The sequence below is a fragment of the Hyperolius riggenbachi genome, chromosome 12 (genome assembly GCF_040937935.1).
Source record: "Hyperolius riggenbachi isolate aHypRig1 chromosome 12, aHypRig1.pri, whole genome shotgun sequence".
Taxonomy (NCBI): Eukaryota; Metazoa; Chordata; class Amphibia; order Anura; family Hyperoliidae; genus Hyperolius; species Hyperolius riggenbachi.
In genome coordinates this window covers 195,024,319-195,040,758 of record NC_090657.1, presented here as the reverse complement: position 1 = coordinate 195,040,758, position 16,440 = coordinate 195,024,319, and the positions used below count along the sequence as shown (strand labels likewise).

At 46.1% G+C, this 16,440-nt stretch overlaps 1 long non-coding RNA gene across 1 annotated transcript in view; it reads right to left on the bottom strand.

The window, feature by feature from the left end:
- Nucleotides 1-16,440, bottom strand: part of LOC137542393 (uncharacterized) — a 319,706-nt gene that overhangs the window by 196,293 nt on the left and 106,973 nt on the right. The gene's annotated exons all lie outside the window — the stretch shown is intronic.

The window sequence follows — 16,440 nt, the reverse complement described above, 5'->3', positions numbered from 1 at the left end:
CCTACCACCTAAATGAATTTTACCTCCTTTTCTTGTCACTAATACAGCTTTCTTTTGGTGCTATTTGATTGCTGCTGCGAGTTTTACTTTTTATTATATTCATTAAAAAAAAAGAATTTTGTCAAAAAAATGACTTTTTTTACTTTCTGTGCTGACATTTTTCAAATAAAGTTAAATTTCCTATACATTTGAGCGCGAAAGTTATTCTGCGACCTGTCTTTGATAAAAAAAAAAAACATTCAGTGTATATTTATTGGATTGGGTAAAAGTTATAGCGTTTACAAACTATGGTGCCAAAAGTGAATTTTCCCATTTTAAAGCATCTCTGCCTTTTCTAACCACCTGTCATGTTTCATGAGGTGCTAAAATTCCAGGATAGTATAAATACCCCCCAAATGACCCCATTTTGGAAAGAAGACATCCCTAAGTATTCAGTGAGAGGCATGGTGAGTTCATAGAAGATTTTATTTTTTCACAAACACACTTGTCAATATGACATACCCTATAGGTACTAAACAGGTGTTATATACCTGCTAATTATAAGATGAAAATGTTATACATTCAATTAGCAACATACTTGTGCAATAAAATCCCACAATGGGGCAGAGAAGTGGCGTCCTGTGGGGGTCCTGGCTGATCCCCCTCCACTCTATTTATATTTGATAAGTGGGGTGTAGCTATCCCACAGATACACCACTCTATTTACTGCTCAGGGTGGTCGTGACCTGAGTGTAGTCGCCTATTGTGATATTATAAATCACCTCAGCTAACCCCTCACTAGTACTGGTCTTCGACACACCCCAATAGAGGGGGGCTATTTACATAGTGTTAAAAGTGCATGGTGCTGTACATATTAGACCCTAATGAGATCACATTTCACCCTAAAGGCTTCTTCAGAAGGTGCTATACATATAATACAATAGTGCTATACATCATCCACATCCACCAAGTTAAAATCACAAATTGCCCCCCATAGATCAAAGCCCAAGTCAGAGCTATCTGCGCCGTGTTCGGCGACCAAATTTATATTAAGAAGGCAGGAAGAGGCGGGGTCAGGCCCAAAGGTCACGCCCACCCTCACACCACTACTGGGATCATGTATAAATCCCTCAATATTTCATGTGGACACAAGATAATATCATCGCCATGTGCGCTTACCATCCACCACTCTGCTCACCAAAGGATGGATCACACCGAGTGCCCCATCATCGTATCCGCACGGTGGACGCTATCTGCGTTCCACTCGTGCCGGACAGGGGGTGGAGTCTGCGTTCCAAGGACTCTCCTACGTCACATCCGCAGCCGGTGCTTACACTTGTGAGAGCGGGCGTGTGCGTCATAACGGTGCCGCCCTTTCACAGCCCGATCTATGCGAATGATGCGGATAGCAGTGTGATACGTAGTGCCGCCCATCCGTACTCCATAGGGTACTTCCCCTGAAGGTGGGGGCGACCAATCACTGGTGTCCCATTCCAATACGCCCGTTACCATGGCTGCGCATATAAACATTACACACTACTACATCGTAGCTGTGTCAGAAGGTACAACACACTCTAAAAATACGCATCAGCGTAAGATAGCATATAGCTAACTGCAGAATGATGGTGATAACACACATACATGTCCTCATGCGTAGAGTGATGAATGCAGATCATAGATATAAAAAATCTAAAAAATCTAAGAAATGTATATAGAGAGAGTACACATCATAATTGGGGCACAATAGTTACCAGCATTATGGTCATATGGGACACACAGATACCCACTGCATAGTCACAATTACCATGGTATATCAAACCGAGCCCAGCAGTAAAATATACGGGGAGAGGGGATGGGTATTTATTTATTACCATCCTAATAGTCTATGGGGCAAATATAGGTAAGTATCGAGATGTGCCAATGCCGCAATTAAATCCATCCGAACCCATTGCCCACCAACCAGTCCCCATAGCGACCCACTGGTCGCCAATAAATCCAAATATATATTCGGGGCTACAAAAAGCAGGCCAAGTTAAAATCTTCGTTCAGACCATTCGGTGAAATTGTGTCCAAACGATATATCCACTGAGATTCTATCTGCGTGAGTTTCTGATCGAAGTTGCCCACTCTGAAGTCCCTTTTCCATTGCTGTATGCCCCAAAATTGTATGTCAAAACGTTTGGAAAGATGAAATTCATTCATATGTCTGGCAATCGATGTCTCACGTCTGTGCTTGATATCTCCAACATGTTCCAAAACACGATCTTTAAGTTGTCTAGTGGTCTTGCCCACGTACCACAAATTGCACGGACATTTTGCCCCATAAATTACTCCCTTACTCTCACAATTGATAAAAGATTGTATGGAGAAGGTTCTACCACTGATAGGGGCTGTGAACACTTTCAAAGTCGGCATTTATCTACAGGCCTTACAATGGCCGCACCTAAAGGACCCCTTCGGTTTGGGTGGGAGCCAGGTTTCTCTCGGGGTAGTCCGTGGAACATAAGTGCTATGCACTAATATATCTCGTAAATTGGGTGACCGTCTATAAGTTATGGCTGGGGAGTCAGGGAGATGTTTAGATAGGTCCCTATCCTTTTGCAGGATGGGCCAATAATGGCGTATAATCTCATAGACCCTATGTGAGTGGTCCGTGAAGGTTCCAATAAGTCGGGGCACTTTCAGTGTCTCTCTGGGAGTATCCCTGTTCCTGCATTCCAATCTCTTGTTCTCATCATTATCTCTCAAGGTCACTTCACGGGGAGTTTTATATGCACGTTGGTATGCTTGTTCAATGACATGTTCTGGGAAGCCTCTCTGTCTAAAGCGCTTCCTAAGGAGTGTACATTCCCTGTCAAATGATTCGGGAGTCGAGCAGTTCCTCCTAGCTCGGAGGAACTGTCCGATTGGAATGCTTTTACGTAAAGAACTGGGATGGGAACTTTCCCATCTCACAAAGAGTTTGTAGAGGTAGGTTTCCTATAAATCTCAGTCTGTATTTTGCAATTTTCAATCGTAATCTTAAGATCTAGGAAATTGATAGTGCTCTCATCGATCTCATACGTGAAATGCATACCAATACTATTAGAATTCAGTATTTTCACTAGGGAAATAAACACATCCCTCGGTCCATCCCACAGGATAATGATGTCGTCTATGAACCTCCCCCAGTACAAAATATGGGACGTGAAGAAGGCCAGATCTTCCGAAAAGACGTGGACATCTTCCCACCAGCCCAGGAACAGATTGGCATACGAGGGGGCACATGCCGTCCCCATAGCACTGCCCCTGAGCTGGTGGTAGAAGCGCCCCCCAAAAAGGAACACATTATGTGTCAAAATGAAGCTTAAAAGACTCATGAGCAATTGGTTGTGTGACTCGAGATGACGTCCTCTTGTCCTTAAAAAATACTGTACTGCTGTTAATCCCAGTTGATGATCAATGTTACTGTATAGGGATTCGACGTCTAGGCTAGCCAGTAATGTGGTTGGTGGCAGTAGCGTTCCTACAATAGGGCGCAGGGGGGCGTGGCGCACCGGGTGACAGCCAGCCAGGGGGGTGTCGCCACGACCCCCCATTGCAACAGTGCAGAAGGGGAAGAGCAGCGCTGGAAGGAGGGGTGACAGGGATAGCGGCGGGGAGGGGGGAAAGATCCCCCCCCTCCCTCACCTGGGTCCCCTCCTTCCGCCTCTCTTCCCCTCCAAATGACAGCGGGCATTGCGGGCAACTTACAGGCAGGGCGGGCGGGCAGAGACTACTCACTTTACTTCTGCGTTCCAGCAGCTGGAACGCTGGGTCGCCGTCACGTGCCTCTTCTCCGCCTCCAATGCGTGTCACAGCATTGGAGGCGGAGAAGAGGCACGTGACGGCGACGGAGCGCTCCAGCTGCTGGAACGCAGAAGTAAAGTAAGTAGTCTCTGCCCGCCCGCCCTGCCTGTAAGTTGCCCGCTGCCTACGCTGTCATTTGGAGGGGGAGAGAGGCAGAAGGAGGGGTCCCAGGTGAGGGAGGGGGGGGATCTTTTCCCCCCTCCCCGCCGCTGCCCCTCCTTCTAGCGCTGCTTCACCCCTCCCGGAGCAGCTATACAGGGGCAACTAAACTAGCTATACTGGGGGCAACTAAACTAGCTATACTGGGGGCAACTAAACTAGCTATACTGGGGGCATCTATACTAGCTATACTGGGGGCATCTATACTAGCTATACTGGTGGCATCTATACTAGCTATAGTGGGGGCAGCTATACTAGCTATACTGGGGGCAGCTATACTAGCTATACTGGGGGTAGCTATACTGGGGGCAACTATACTAGCTATACTGGGGCAACTATACTGGGGGCAACTAAACTAGCTATACTGGGGGCATCTATACTAGCTATACTGGGGCAACTATACTGGGGGCAGCTATACTGGGGCAACTAAACTAGCTATACTGGGGGCAACTAAACTAGCTATACTGGGGGCAACTAAACTAGCTATACTGGGGGCATCTATACTAGCTATACTGGTGGCATCTATACTAGCTATAGTGGGGGCAGCTATACTAGCTATACTGGGGCAGCTATACTGGGGGCAGCTATACTGGGGGCAACTATACTAGCTATACTGGGGCAACTATACTGGGGGCAACTAAACTAGCTATACTGGGGGCATCTATACTAGCTATACTGGGGCAACTATACTGGGGGCAGCTATACTGGGGCAACTATACTAGCTATACTGGGGGCATCTATACTAGCTATAGTGGGGGCAGCTATACTAGCTATACTGGGGGCAACTATACTAGCTATAGTGGGGGCAACTATACTGGGGGCATCTATACTAGCTATACTGGGGCAACTATACTGGGGGCAACTAAACTAGCTATACTGGGGGCATCTATACTAGCTATACTGGGGCAACTATACTGGGGGCAGCTATACTGGGGCAACTATACTAGCTATACTGGGGGCATCTATACTAGCTATAGTGGGGGCAGCTATACTAGCTATACTGGGGGCAACTATACTAGCTATAGTGGGGGCAACTATACTGGGGGCATCTATACTAGCTATACTGGGGCAACTATACTGGGGGCAACTAAACTAGCTATACTGGGGCAACTATACTAACTATACTGGTGCAACTATACTACCTATACTGGGGCAACTATACTAGCTATACTGGGGGCAACTATACTAGCTATACTGCGGGCAACTATACTAGCTATACTGGGGCAACTATACTAGCTATACTGGGGCAGCTCTGGGGGCAGCTATACTAGCTATACTGGGGCAACTATACTAGCTATACTGGGGGCAGCTATACTGGGGCAACTATACTAGCTATACTGGGGGCAACTATACTGCGGGCAACTATACTAGCTATACTGGGGCAGCTCTGGGGGCAGCTATACTAGCTATACTGGGGCAACTATACTAGCTATACTGGGGGCAACTGTACTAGATATACTGGGGGCAACTATACCAGCTAATACTTTAAATTACAGTTAGCTCCGCCCTCATCCGGTCATGACCACGCCCAAATTTTTGCCGGTTGTGGCCACGCCCTTTTTAAAAGGGGGGGTGTCTTTTAATACCCAGCACCGGGTGCCAAATGCCCTAGGTACGCCACTGGTTGGTGGCACCTCGATGTCTTGTAATTTAGTCAATAAATCCTTCGTATCTCGCAGATAGGAGGGCAAGGCCTCTACAAATGGTCTCAAGAACCTATCCACATACTTGCTTGCTTCATCTGTCAGGTTGCCACAGCCAGACACTATAGGTCTCCCGGGCGGCGGCAACCTTTCCTTATGTATCTTAGGTAATGCATAGAAGACTGCAAGTCTGGGAAATTTAGTTGAGGTCTCCAATCGTGTGTAATCTGTGGGGTCTAAACATCCCTCATCTACTGCGTCTTTCAGTATTTTACAGAGACTTTCTGCATGTTGTTTAATCGGATTGTCATGAATAATGGCATATTGAGACTCATTTCTGAGGATCGCTAGGCACATTTGCTCGTACATGTCCCTATTCATGATGACAACGTTTCCCCCCTTATCAGCTGGTTTTATAACAATGTCATCATTTTTCTTTAGTGCATTTAATGCCACTCTCTCGTTTGTATTAAGATTATCATGTAGGGGAGTACTATAGGTGTCTCTCTCCAAACTTTTCAGTGCCCTCGTTACCATATCCACAAAAGTGTAGATCTGTGGATATTGGGACAGAGAGGGACAATATCTGCTCTTGGATCTAATGCCACTTGGGGGGGCTAATGATGGAATACCGGTGTCACTTTCCATCAGAAGTTCTTGTAATGCCTCAAATGCCTCTCTCTCATTTTTATCTGTAATTTTTTGTTTAGCCTCTTTAGTTTCGTATATCTTGACAAGTGCCAGTTTCCTGGCAAATAAATTGACATCCCTCACCCAATCGAATGCACAGAATTTATTTGTGGGTACAAAGGACAGACCTCTAATAAGTAAAGATTCCTCAGTCGCAGTCAGTGTGTAAGAGGATAAATTTACCACCCTCAATTGTGTGGTTGAATCATATTCATTTACCATTGATGCATCTGGTTCTTGTAACCCCCTGTCTTCTTCCCTGTGTAGCCCCACTGTTTGCGATCTCTTAGGGTATGTACCTCCTGCTTTGATTTTATGTCTTGTGGGTCTACACATTGTGGATTGGGGGAGGGTGGGGGGTGGTCTAAAAAAGACTGTTTTTTGTTCTTATTTCTATTAGGTGGACCTCTCGGAGGGTTGCGTGAACCGCGTGGGAAATACTTCTTTTTATTCTGCGTTCTAGGTGATACCTGGCTGGATGAGTTAGATTCACTACCAGATGGTGTTTCTATATCAGATACAGAGACAGCCTCACTCCCTGGTCCCGGTTGTTTAGGCTTTACTGCCCATGTGTAGACCTTCCCACTTTTAAAGTCAGAACTATCTCTAAGGAACTTCTTATGTTTCCTACTTTTAATTTCTTCAGTGTAGGCACTGACTTTTCTTTCCAGCTTCGCTTCAAATTTTTCGAAGTCTGGATGTCCAGACAATTCGAGTAATATCTTTTGTTCCTGTGATAGTTTCGCTCTGACTTTTTCTGCAAATCTCAGCTCATAATCGTGTAAATATTTCATCTGCTCAAGGGTCTGTCTTGTTTTTAATTCATCCCAGCCAGTCATAAATTGTGTGTCATCAGTATGTGAATGAAGTTTCGTCAAGTTCCGCAACCCTCTCACTGTAATTTGTTCCTTCAGGTAAACACTAAAGGAGGCTATTTCCCATGAGGATCTTACAAATTCTTTATAGGTCTTAAAAATATCAACAAACACAGGTTCAATATCAGTGTCATTATTTCCAGATTCACTCTGTGTATCGCTCTCTATATGCTCTGCATTAAAGGTCTCTCTTGCCTCCTTAGTAAATGAATCAATAGATGGTAGCCCCTCAGATAGGTAGGCCATTCCACTATACTCAAAAAGTGGTGTTCGGTGCACCGTATATACAATATGATCAAACACAAACCGAAAAGGGGATACCAGGGAAAAGAATCACAAACACACTTGTCAATATGACATACCCTATAGGTACTAAACAGGTGTTATATACCTGCTAATTATAAGATGAAAATGTTATACATTCAATTAGCAACATAATATAGGTGTTACTTGTACAATAAAATCCCACAATGGGGCAGAGAAGTGGCGTCCTGTGGGGGTCCTGGCTGATCCCCCTCCACTCTATTTATATTTGATAAGTGGGGTGTAGCTATCCCACAGATACACCACTCTATTTACTGCTCAGGGTGGTCGTGACCTGAGTGAACGAAGATTTTAACTTGGCCTGCTTTTTGTAGCCCCGAATATATATTTGGATTTATTGGCGACCAGTGGGTCGCTATGGGGACTGGTTGGTGGGCAATGGGTTCGGATGGATTTAATTGCGGCATTGGCACATCTCGATACTTACCTATATTTGCCCCATAGACTATTAGGATGGTAATAAATAAATACCCATCCCCTCTCCCCGTATATTTTACTGCTGGGCTCGGTTTGATATACCATGGTAATTGTGACTATGCAGTGGGTATCTGTGTGTCCCATATGACCATAATGCTGGTAACTATTGTGCCCCAATTATGATGTGTACTCTCTCTATATACATTTCTTAGATTTTTTAGATTTTTTATATCTATGATCTGCATTCATCACTCTACGCATGAGGACATGTATGTGTGTTATCACCATCATTCTGCAGTTAGCTATATGCTATCTTACGCTGATGCGTATTTTTAGAGTGTGTTGTACCTTCCGACACAGCTACGATGTAGTAGTGTGTAATGTTTATATGCGCAGCCATGGTAACGGGCGTATTGGAATGGGACACCAGTGATTGGTCGCCCCCACCTTCAGGGGAAGTACCCTATGGAGTACGGATGGGCGGCACTACGTATCACACTGCTATCCGCATCATTCGCATAGATCGGGCTGTGAAAGGGCGGCGCCGTTATGACGCACACGCCCGCTCTCACAAGTGTAAGCACCGGCTGCGGATGTGACGTAGGAGAGTCCTTGGAACGCAGACTCCACCCCCTGTCCGGCACGAGTGGAACGCAGATAGCGTCCACCGTGCGGATACGATGATGGGGCACTCGGTGTGATCCATCCTTTGGTGAGCAGAGTGGTGGATGGTAAGCGCACATGGCGATGATATTATCTTGTGTCCACATGAAATATTGAGGGATTTATACATGATCCCAGTAGTGGTGTGAGGGTGGGCGTGACCTTTGGGCCTGACCCCGCCTCTTCCTGCCTTCTTAATATAAATTTGGTCGCCGAACACGGCGCAGATAGCTCTGACTTGGGCTTTGATCTATGGGGGGCAATTTGTGATTTTAACTTGGTGGATGTGGATGATGTATAGCACTATTGTATTATATGTATAGCACCTTCTGAAGAAGCCTTTAGGGTGAAATGTGATCTCATTAGGGTCTAATATGTACAGCACCATGCACTTTTAACACTATGTAAATAGCCCCCCTCTATTGGGGTGTGTCGAAGACCAGTACTAGTGAGGGGTTAGCTGAGGTGATTTATAATATCACAATAGGCGACTACACTCAGGTCACGACCACCCTGAGCAGTAAATAGAGTGGTGTATCTGTGGGATAGCTACACCCCACTTATCAAATATAAATAGAGTGGAGGGGGATCAGCCAGGACCCCCACAGGACGCCACTTCTCTGCCCCATTGTGGGATTTTATTGCACAAGTAACACCTATATTATGTTGCTAATTGAATGTATAACATTTTCATCTTAAAATTAGCAGGTATATAACACCTGTTTAGTACCTATAGGGTATGTCATATTGACAAGTGTGTTTGTGATTCTTTTCCCTGGTATCCCCTTTTCGGTTTGTGTTTGAAGATTTTATTTTTTGTCACAAGTTAGTGGAAAATGACACTTAGTGAAAAAAAAAAAAAAAAAAAGTTTCCATTTCTTCTAACTTGCGACGAAAAAAAAAAATGAAATCTGCCACGGACTCACTATGCTCCTCTCTGAATACCTTGAAGTGTCTACTTTCCAAAATGGGGTCATTTGTGGGGTGTGTTCACTGTCCTGGCATTTTGGGGGGTGGCTAAATGTAAGCACCCCTGTAAAGCCTAAAGGTGCTCATTGGACTTTGGGCCCCTTAGCGCAGTTAGGCTGCAAAAAAGTGCCACACATGTGGTATTGCCGTACTCAGGAGAAGTAGTATAATGTGTTTTGGGGTGTATTTTTACACATACCCATGCTGGGTGGGAGAAATATCTCCGTAAATGACAATTGTTTTATTTTTTTTACACACAATTGTCTATTTATAGAGATATTTCTCCCACTCAGCATGGGTATGTGGAAAAATACACCCCAAAACACATTATACTACTTCTCCTGAGTACGGCAATACCACGTGTGGCACTTTTTTGCACCCTAACTGCGCTAAGGGGCCCAAAGTCCAATGAGTACCTTTAGGATTTAACGGGTCATTTTGCGACATTTGGTTTCAAGACTACTCCTCACGGTTTAGGGCCCCTAAAATGCCAGGGCAGTATAGGAACCCCACAAATGACCCCATTTTAGAAAGAAGACACCCCAAGGTATTCCGTTAGACGTATGGCGAGTTCATAGAAGATTTTTTTTTTTTTGTCACAAGTTAGCGGAAATTGATTTTAATTGTGTTTCTTCACAAAGTGTCATTTTCCGCTAACTTGTGACAAAAAATAAAATCTTCTATGAACTCACCATACTCCTTGAGAGGAGAGTAATTCGGATCACAAAAGTGGAGCAGATGTCCCCCACGACAGTACCGCAGGAGATATAAAGGTGGAGAGTGATCAGCGGTTCCCTTTTCTGTTGACCGTGGCCCACCGCGGCTTCTGTGGCTGGCTAGCAATCGGTTTTGCAGCTTGTAGCGGCCATTCATCTAGTTGTACCTCGGGTAGATGGAGGATATCTCTAAACTTCTTTAGGTCATCGGGGCTGTATAGTAGGGCCGTTCTACCGTCATGATTCGCCTGCAGGTGGAAGGGATAGCCCCATCTATATGGTATCTTCTTTTCCCTCAGAATGTCCAGAAGCGGACGTACCGCCCTGCGCATCTGGAGGGTCAGTCTGGAGAGGTCAGCTAGGATCATGATTTTTGCCCCGTCGAATTCAATCTCCTCCAAGTCCCTGGATGCGGTTATGATGGCCTCCTTAACTTTATAGTAATGTATGCGGCAGATAACGTCGCGCGGTCTGTCTGGGTTGGTGCTGACCGGGGCCAGTGTGCGATGGGCCCGATCAATCTCTATATGGTCGTCCTTGTCCTTTCCCAGTATGTTGTTGAAGATGCAGAGAAGGGTTGGGATGAGCTCCGTAGTTTTAATGGCCTCTGGGATGCCCCTGACACGGAGGTTGTTTCGTCTATGACGATTCTCCTGGTCATCTAAGCGCAGATATAGGTCTTTTATCTGCTGGGAATGTACATCAATGGTATCTTGTTGTTCGGATTGAGTCTTTTCCAGCTTTTCAACCTGTTTTTCCGTATCTTCTAGTCTATTCCCTATATGGCGTATTTCTTGTTTCACCTCCGATATTTCCCTCTTGTATGTCGCTTCGAGTCTGCTTATGTAGGCCTCGAGGTCACCCTTCGTGGGTAGGGACCTAATATAATCATGAAGGTCTACCTCCTCGTAGGATGCTGAGCACGTGGAGTGCGGTGGAGAAGGCTGCCCCTCTACACCTTCGGGCGCCTTAGGTGACAAGGAAAGTGAGGGGGAGGCCTGCGCAGCAAGGTTCATTTTAGGAGATGTGTTCGGGGGAGGAGAGGACTGACCTTTGTTATCTTTGTTGGGCCTCGGAGAGGCATTGTGAGTTGGTGAAGGCTGTCCCTTTGTGATGTTCCCAGGAGGTGAGTTCTTCTCCGCAGGCTGTGATACGGGGCTAAGTCCCTGTTGTTCGGGCGCCATCTTGGAGGTTCCCGCGGTGTCGTCGGCCCTCGTGATCGGTTTGAGGTATTGCTGGATCTGTGCCGCCGGGGCAGTGTTAGACTGCCCCTGGTCCTTCTTCTTCTTGTTGTCTCTTCCTCCCATACTAAAATCAGGCAAGGGAGACTATGCTAGACTGCTAATGTCACTATTAAATGAGTCTAAGAACGGGAGCTCAAAGCTAGAGCGTCTTCACTCGTCCATGAGCAAGCCACGCCCCTAACTCACCATACTCCTAACGGAATACCTTTGGGTGTCTTCTTTCTAAAATGGGGTAATTTGTGGGGTTCCTATACTGCCCTGGCATTTTAGGGGCCCTAAACCGTGAGGAGTAGTCTTGAAACCAAATGTCGCAAAATGACCTGTGAAATCCTAAAGGTACTTTGGGCCCCTTAGCGCACTAAGGGCCCTTTTCCACTTGCAATCGCTAGCGTTCACGCTGAACGCTAGCGATTGCTGAATCGCAATTACCGGCGATTCCCCGACGTTCGCCGCCGCGATTTTGCTATGCTATGCACTGCATAGCAAAATCGCGGCAAATATCGCTCGGCCGCGCGTTCGCGTTCCTGACAAAAACGAATCGCGGTAGTGGAAATGACCTACCGCGATTCCTATGTTAAAAAGCAAACCGTGGCGATTGTAAAATCGTTAGCGGTTTGCGTTTTTGCGATTCAGCCAGCGCAAACGCGCTGGTGGAAAAGGGCCCTTAGGGTGCAAAAAAGTGCCACACGTGGTACCGCCGTACTCAGGAGAAGTAGTATAATGTGTTTTGTGGTGTATTTTTACACATACAGATGCTGGGTGGGAGAAATATCTCTGTAAATGACAATTGTTTGATTTTTTTTTACACACAATTGTCCATTTACAGAGAGATTTCTCCCACCCAGCATGGGTATGTATAAAAATACACCCCAAAACACATTACACTACTTCTTCTGAGTACGGCGATACCACATGTGACACTTTTTTGCAACCTAGGTGCGCTAAGGGGCCTAACGTCCTATTCACAGGTCATTTTGAGGCATTTGGATTCTAGACTACTCCTCACGGTTTAGGGCCCCTAAAATGCCAGGGCAGTATAGGAACCCTACAAGTGACCCCATTTTAGAAAGAAGACACCCCAAGGTATTCTGTTAGGAGTGAGTGGTGAGTTCATAGAAGATTTTTTTTTTGTCACAAGTTAGCGGAAAATGACACCTTGTGAAAAAAAACAAAAACAATACAAATCAATTTCCGCTAACTTGTGACAAAAAATAAAATCTTCTATGAACTCATCATACACCTAACAGAATACCTTGGGGTGTCTTCTTTCTAAAATGGGGTCACTTGTGGGGTTCCTATACTGCCCTGGCATTTTAGGGGCCCTAAACCGTGAAGAATAGTCTGGAAACCAAATGCCGCAAAATGACCCTTGAAATCCTAAAGGTACTCACTGGACTTTGGGCCCCTTTGCGCAGTTAGGGTGCAAAAAAGTGTCACACATGTGGTATCGCCGTACTCAGGAGAAGTAGTATAATGTGTTTTGTGGTGTATTTTTACATATAACCATGCTGGGTGGGAGAAATATCTCTGTAAATGACACATTTTTGATTTTTTTTTAAACACAATTGTCATTTACAGAGAGATTTCTCCCACCCAGCATGGGTATGTGTAAAAATACACCCCAAAACACATTATACTACTTCTCGTAAGTACGGCGATACCACATGTGTGACACTTTTTTGCAGCCTAGGTGCGCTAAGGGGCCCAACGGCCTATTCACAGGTCATTTTGAGGCATTTGTTTTCTAGACTACTCCTCACGGTTTAGGGCCCCTAAAATGCCAGGGCAGTATAGGAACCCCACAAGTGACCCCATTTTAGAAAGAAGACACCCCAAGGTATTCCGTTAGGTGTATGGCGAGTTCATAGAAGATTTTATTTTTTGTCACAAGTTAGTGAACAATGACACTTTGTGAAAAAAAACAATAAAAATCAATTTCCGCTAACTGTTGACAAAAAATAAAATCTTCTATGAACTCGTCATACACCTAACAGAATACCTTGGGGTGTCTTTTTTGTAAAATGGGGTCACTTGTGGGGTTCCTATACTGCCCTGGCATTTTACGGGCCCAAAACCGTGAGTAGTCTGGAAACCAAATTTCTCAAAATCACTGTTCAGGGGTATAAGCATCTGCACATTTTGATGATAGGTGGTCTATGAGGGGGCAAATTTTGTGCAACCGGTCATAAGCAGGGTGGCCTCTTAGATGACAGGTTGTATTGGGCCTGATCTGATGGATAGGAGTGCTAGGGGGGTGACAGGAGGTGACTGATGGGTGTCTCAGGGGGTGGTTAGAGGGGAAAATAGATGCAATCAATGCACTGGGGAGGTGATCGGAAGGGGGTCTGAGGGTTTGGCCGAGTGATCAAGAGCCCACACGGGGCAAATTAGGGCCTGATCTGATGGGTAGGTGTGCTAGGGGGTGACAGGTGGTGACAGGAGGTGATTGATGGGTGTCTCAAGGTGTGATTAGAGGGGGGAAATAGATGCAAGCAATGCACTGGCGAGGTGATCAGGGCTGGGGTCTGAGGGCGTTCTGAGGGTGTGGGCGGGTGATTGGGTGCCCTAGGGGCAGATAGGGGTCTAATCTGATGGGTATCAGTGACAGGGGCTGATTGATGGGTGATCAGTGGGTGATTAGATGGCAGAACAGATGTAAACAATGCACTTTGGAGGTGATCTGAGGGTAGGTCTGGGGCAATCTGATGGTGTGGGTGGGTGATCAGATTGCCCGCAAGGGGCGGGTTAGGGGCTGATTGATGGGTAGCAGTGACAGGGGTGATTGATGGGTGATTGATAGGTGATTGACAGGTGATCAGTGGGTTATTACAGGGAAGAACAGATGTAAATAATGCACTGGCGAATTGATAAGGGGGGGGGGGGTCTGAGGGCAATCTGAGCGTGTGGGGCGGGTGATTGGGTGCCCGCAAGGGGCAGATTAGGGTCTATTCTGATGGGTAACATTGACAGGTGGTGATTGATGGGTAATTAGTGGGTGTTTAGAGAGAACAGATGTAAACACTGCACTTGGGAGGTGATCTGATGTCGGATCTGCGGGCGATCTATTGGTGTGGGTGGGTGATCAGATTGCCTGTAAGGGGCAGGTTAGGGGCTGATTGATGGGTGGCAGTGACAGGGGGTGATTAATAGGTGACCAGTGGGTTATTACAGGGGGGATAGAGGCATACAGTACACAGGGGGGGGGGTCTGGGGAGAATCTGAGGGGTGGGGGGGGTGATCAGGAGGGAGCAGGGGGCAGTTTAGGGTTAAAAAAAATAGCGTTGACAGAAAGTGACAGGGAGTGATTGATGGGTGATTAGGGGGGTGATTGGGTGCTAACAGTGATCTGGGGGGTGGGCAGGGGGGTCTGAGGGGTGCTGTGGGCGATCAGGGGGCAGGGGGAAATCAGTGTGCTTGGGTGCAGACTAGGGTAACTGCAGCCTGCCCTGGTGGTCCCTCGGACACTGGGACCACCAGGGCAGGAGGCAGCCTGTATAATAGGCTTTGCATACATTACAAAGCCTATTATACATACGTGCAGCGGCGATCCAGGTGCTAGTAACCCGCCGGCGCTTCCGAACGGCCGGCGGGTTACAGCGCGAGGGGGCGGAGCCAGTCGCCAGCGGGTGATCGCATCACGAATGACGCGATCGCCGCCTAACCACGCCCGCCGACGCCGCCGATAGGCGTATTGCGGTCGTTTAGGCCCGGACTTTGCCGCCGCCCATCGGCTGGGGGTGGTCCTGAAGTGGTTAAAGATATCACACCTTATGAAAAGATATCACACCTTATGAAAAGATATCACACCTTATCAAAGATCACACCTTATGAAAAGATATTACAACTTATTAAAATATATCACACCTTACTAAAATATATCACACCTTATCATATATATCACACCTTATCAAAGTTAACACACCTTATCAGAGTAGCATAGCAAGCGCTACGAACTTATGCCTGCTAATTGGCAATGGCACTCGTCCTGCCCTGAGCCCCTGCGGGTTCGTACTTATCACGCTACTCTGATAAGGTGTGATATATTTGATAAAGGGCTTGATTCACTAAACCGTGATAACTCATCTCATGTCCGCTCTAGCGTTTTTGTGCACAATTGCGAATTTCCACGCACAATTTCCGCGATTGTGCACGGAAATTTGCGATTGTACGCAGAAACACTAGTGCAGCCGTGATATGAGTTATCACGGTTTAGTGAATCGAGCCCATTGTGTGGTAAGATTTTATGCACATTATTCTGCTTACCACAGTCTACTCAATACAGCCCTATGTGAGGTCAATCCTGGATTCCTTATTAATGAACCAGAGACCTATACAAGTCACACAATCTGATGGTATTGTATTGATTATTAACATATGTTAAAGTAATTGTAATGTACCAGACCTGAAACACAAGCTACATCCATTAATAGCATTTCTACGTACATATGTCAAGATCCTTTCCCCTTGATGAATCTTGAGATGTTTCAAGGAGTTTTTGTATTTGTTTTGCAGTTGCATGTTACCAGAATTTTGTTGTCAGCCATTTCAGACTGAAAGAAAGGGACTTAATATGACCTTCGACAAGAGCACTCACGGGAAGGATGAGTGAAAAAGGATTAATTTTAGCGCTCATGCAACAGTTACGCACCTGGTGTTACACAGCTGAATACGGTTCTCAGCTGCCATGGGGGATGGGTGGTGCAATGGATTTGGTGATTACACACCTGAAACGACTGGCACCATTTTTGTCTGTAGGGTGTTTATTTCTGTGCCAGGCGTTTGGCTAATGAATGCTGTAATGTCCAGCATCAAAGGAGATATTCAGTGGCAGTGGTGGAGACAACCAAAGGTGAATATCGGAATTCATTAGAAGAGGTAAGAGAATTGAGGTGGGACTACAGGCCCTCCACACTCGTGATACTCTGCACAATAG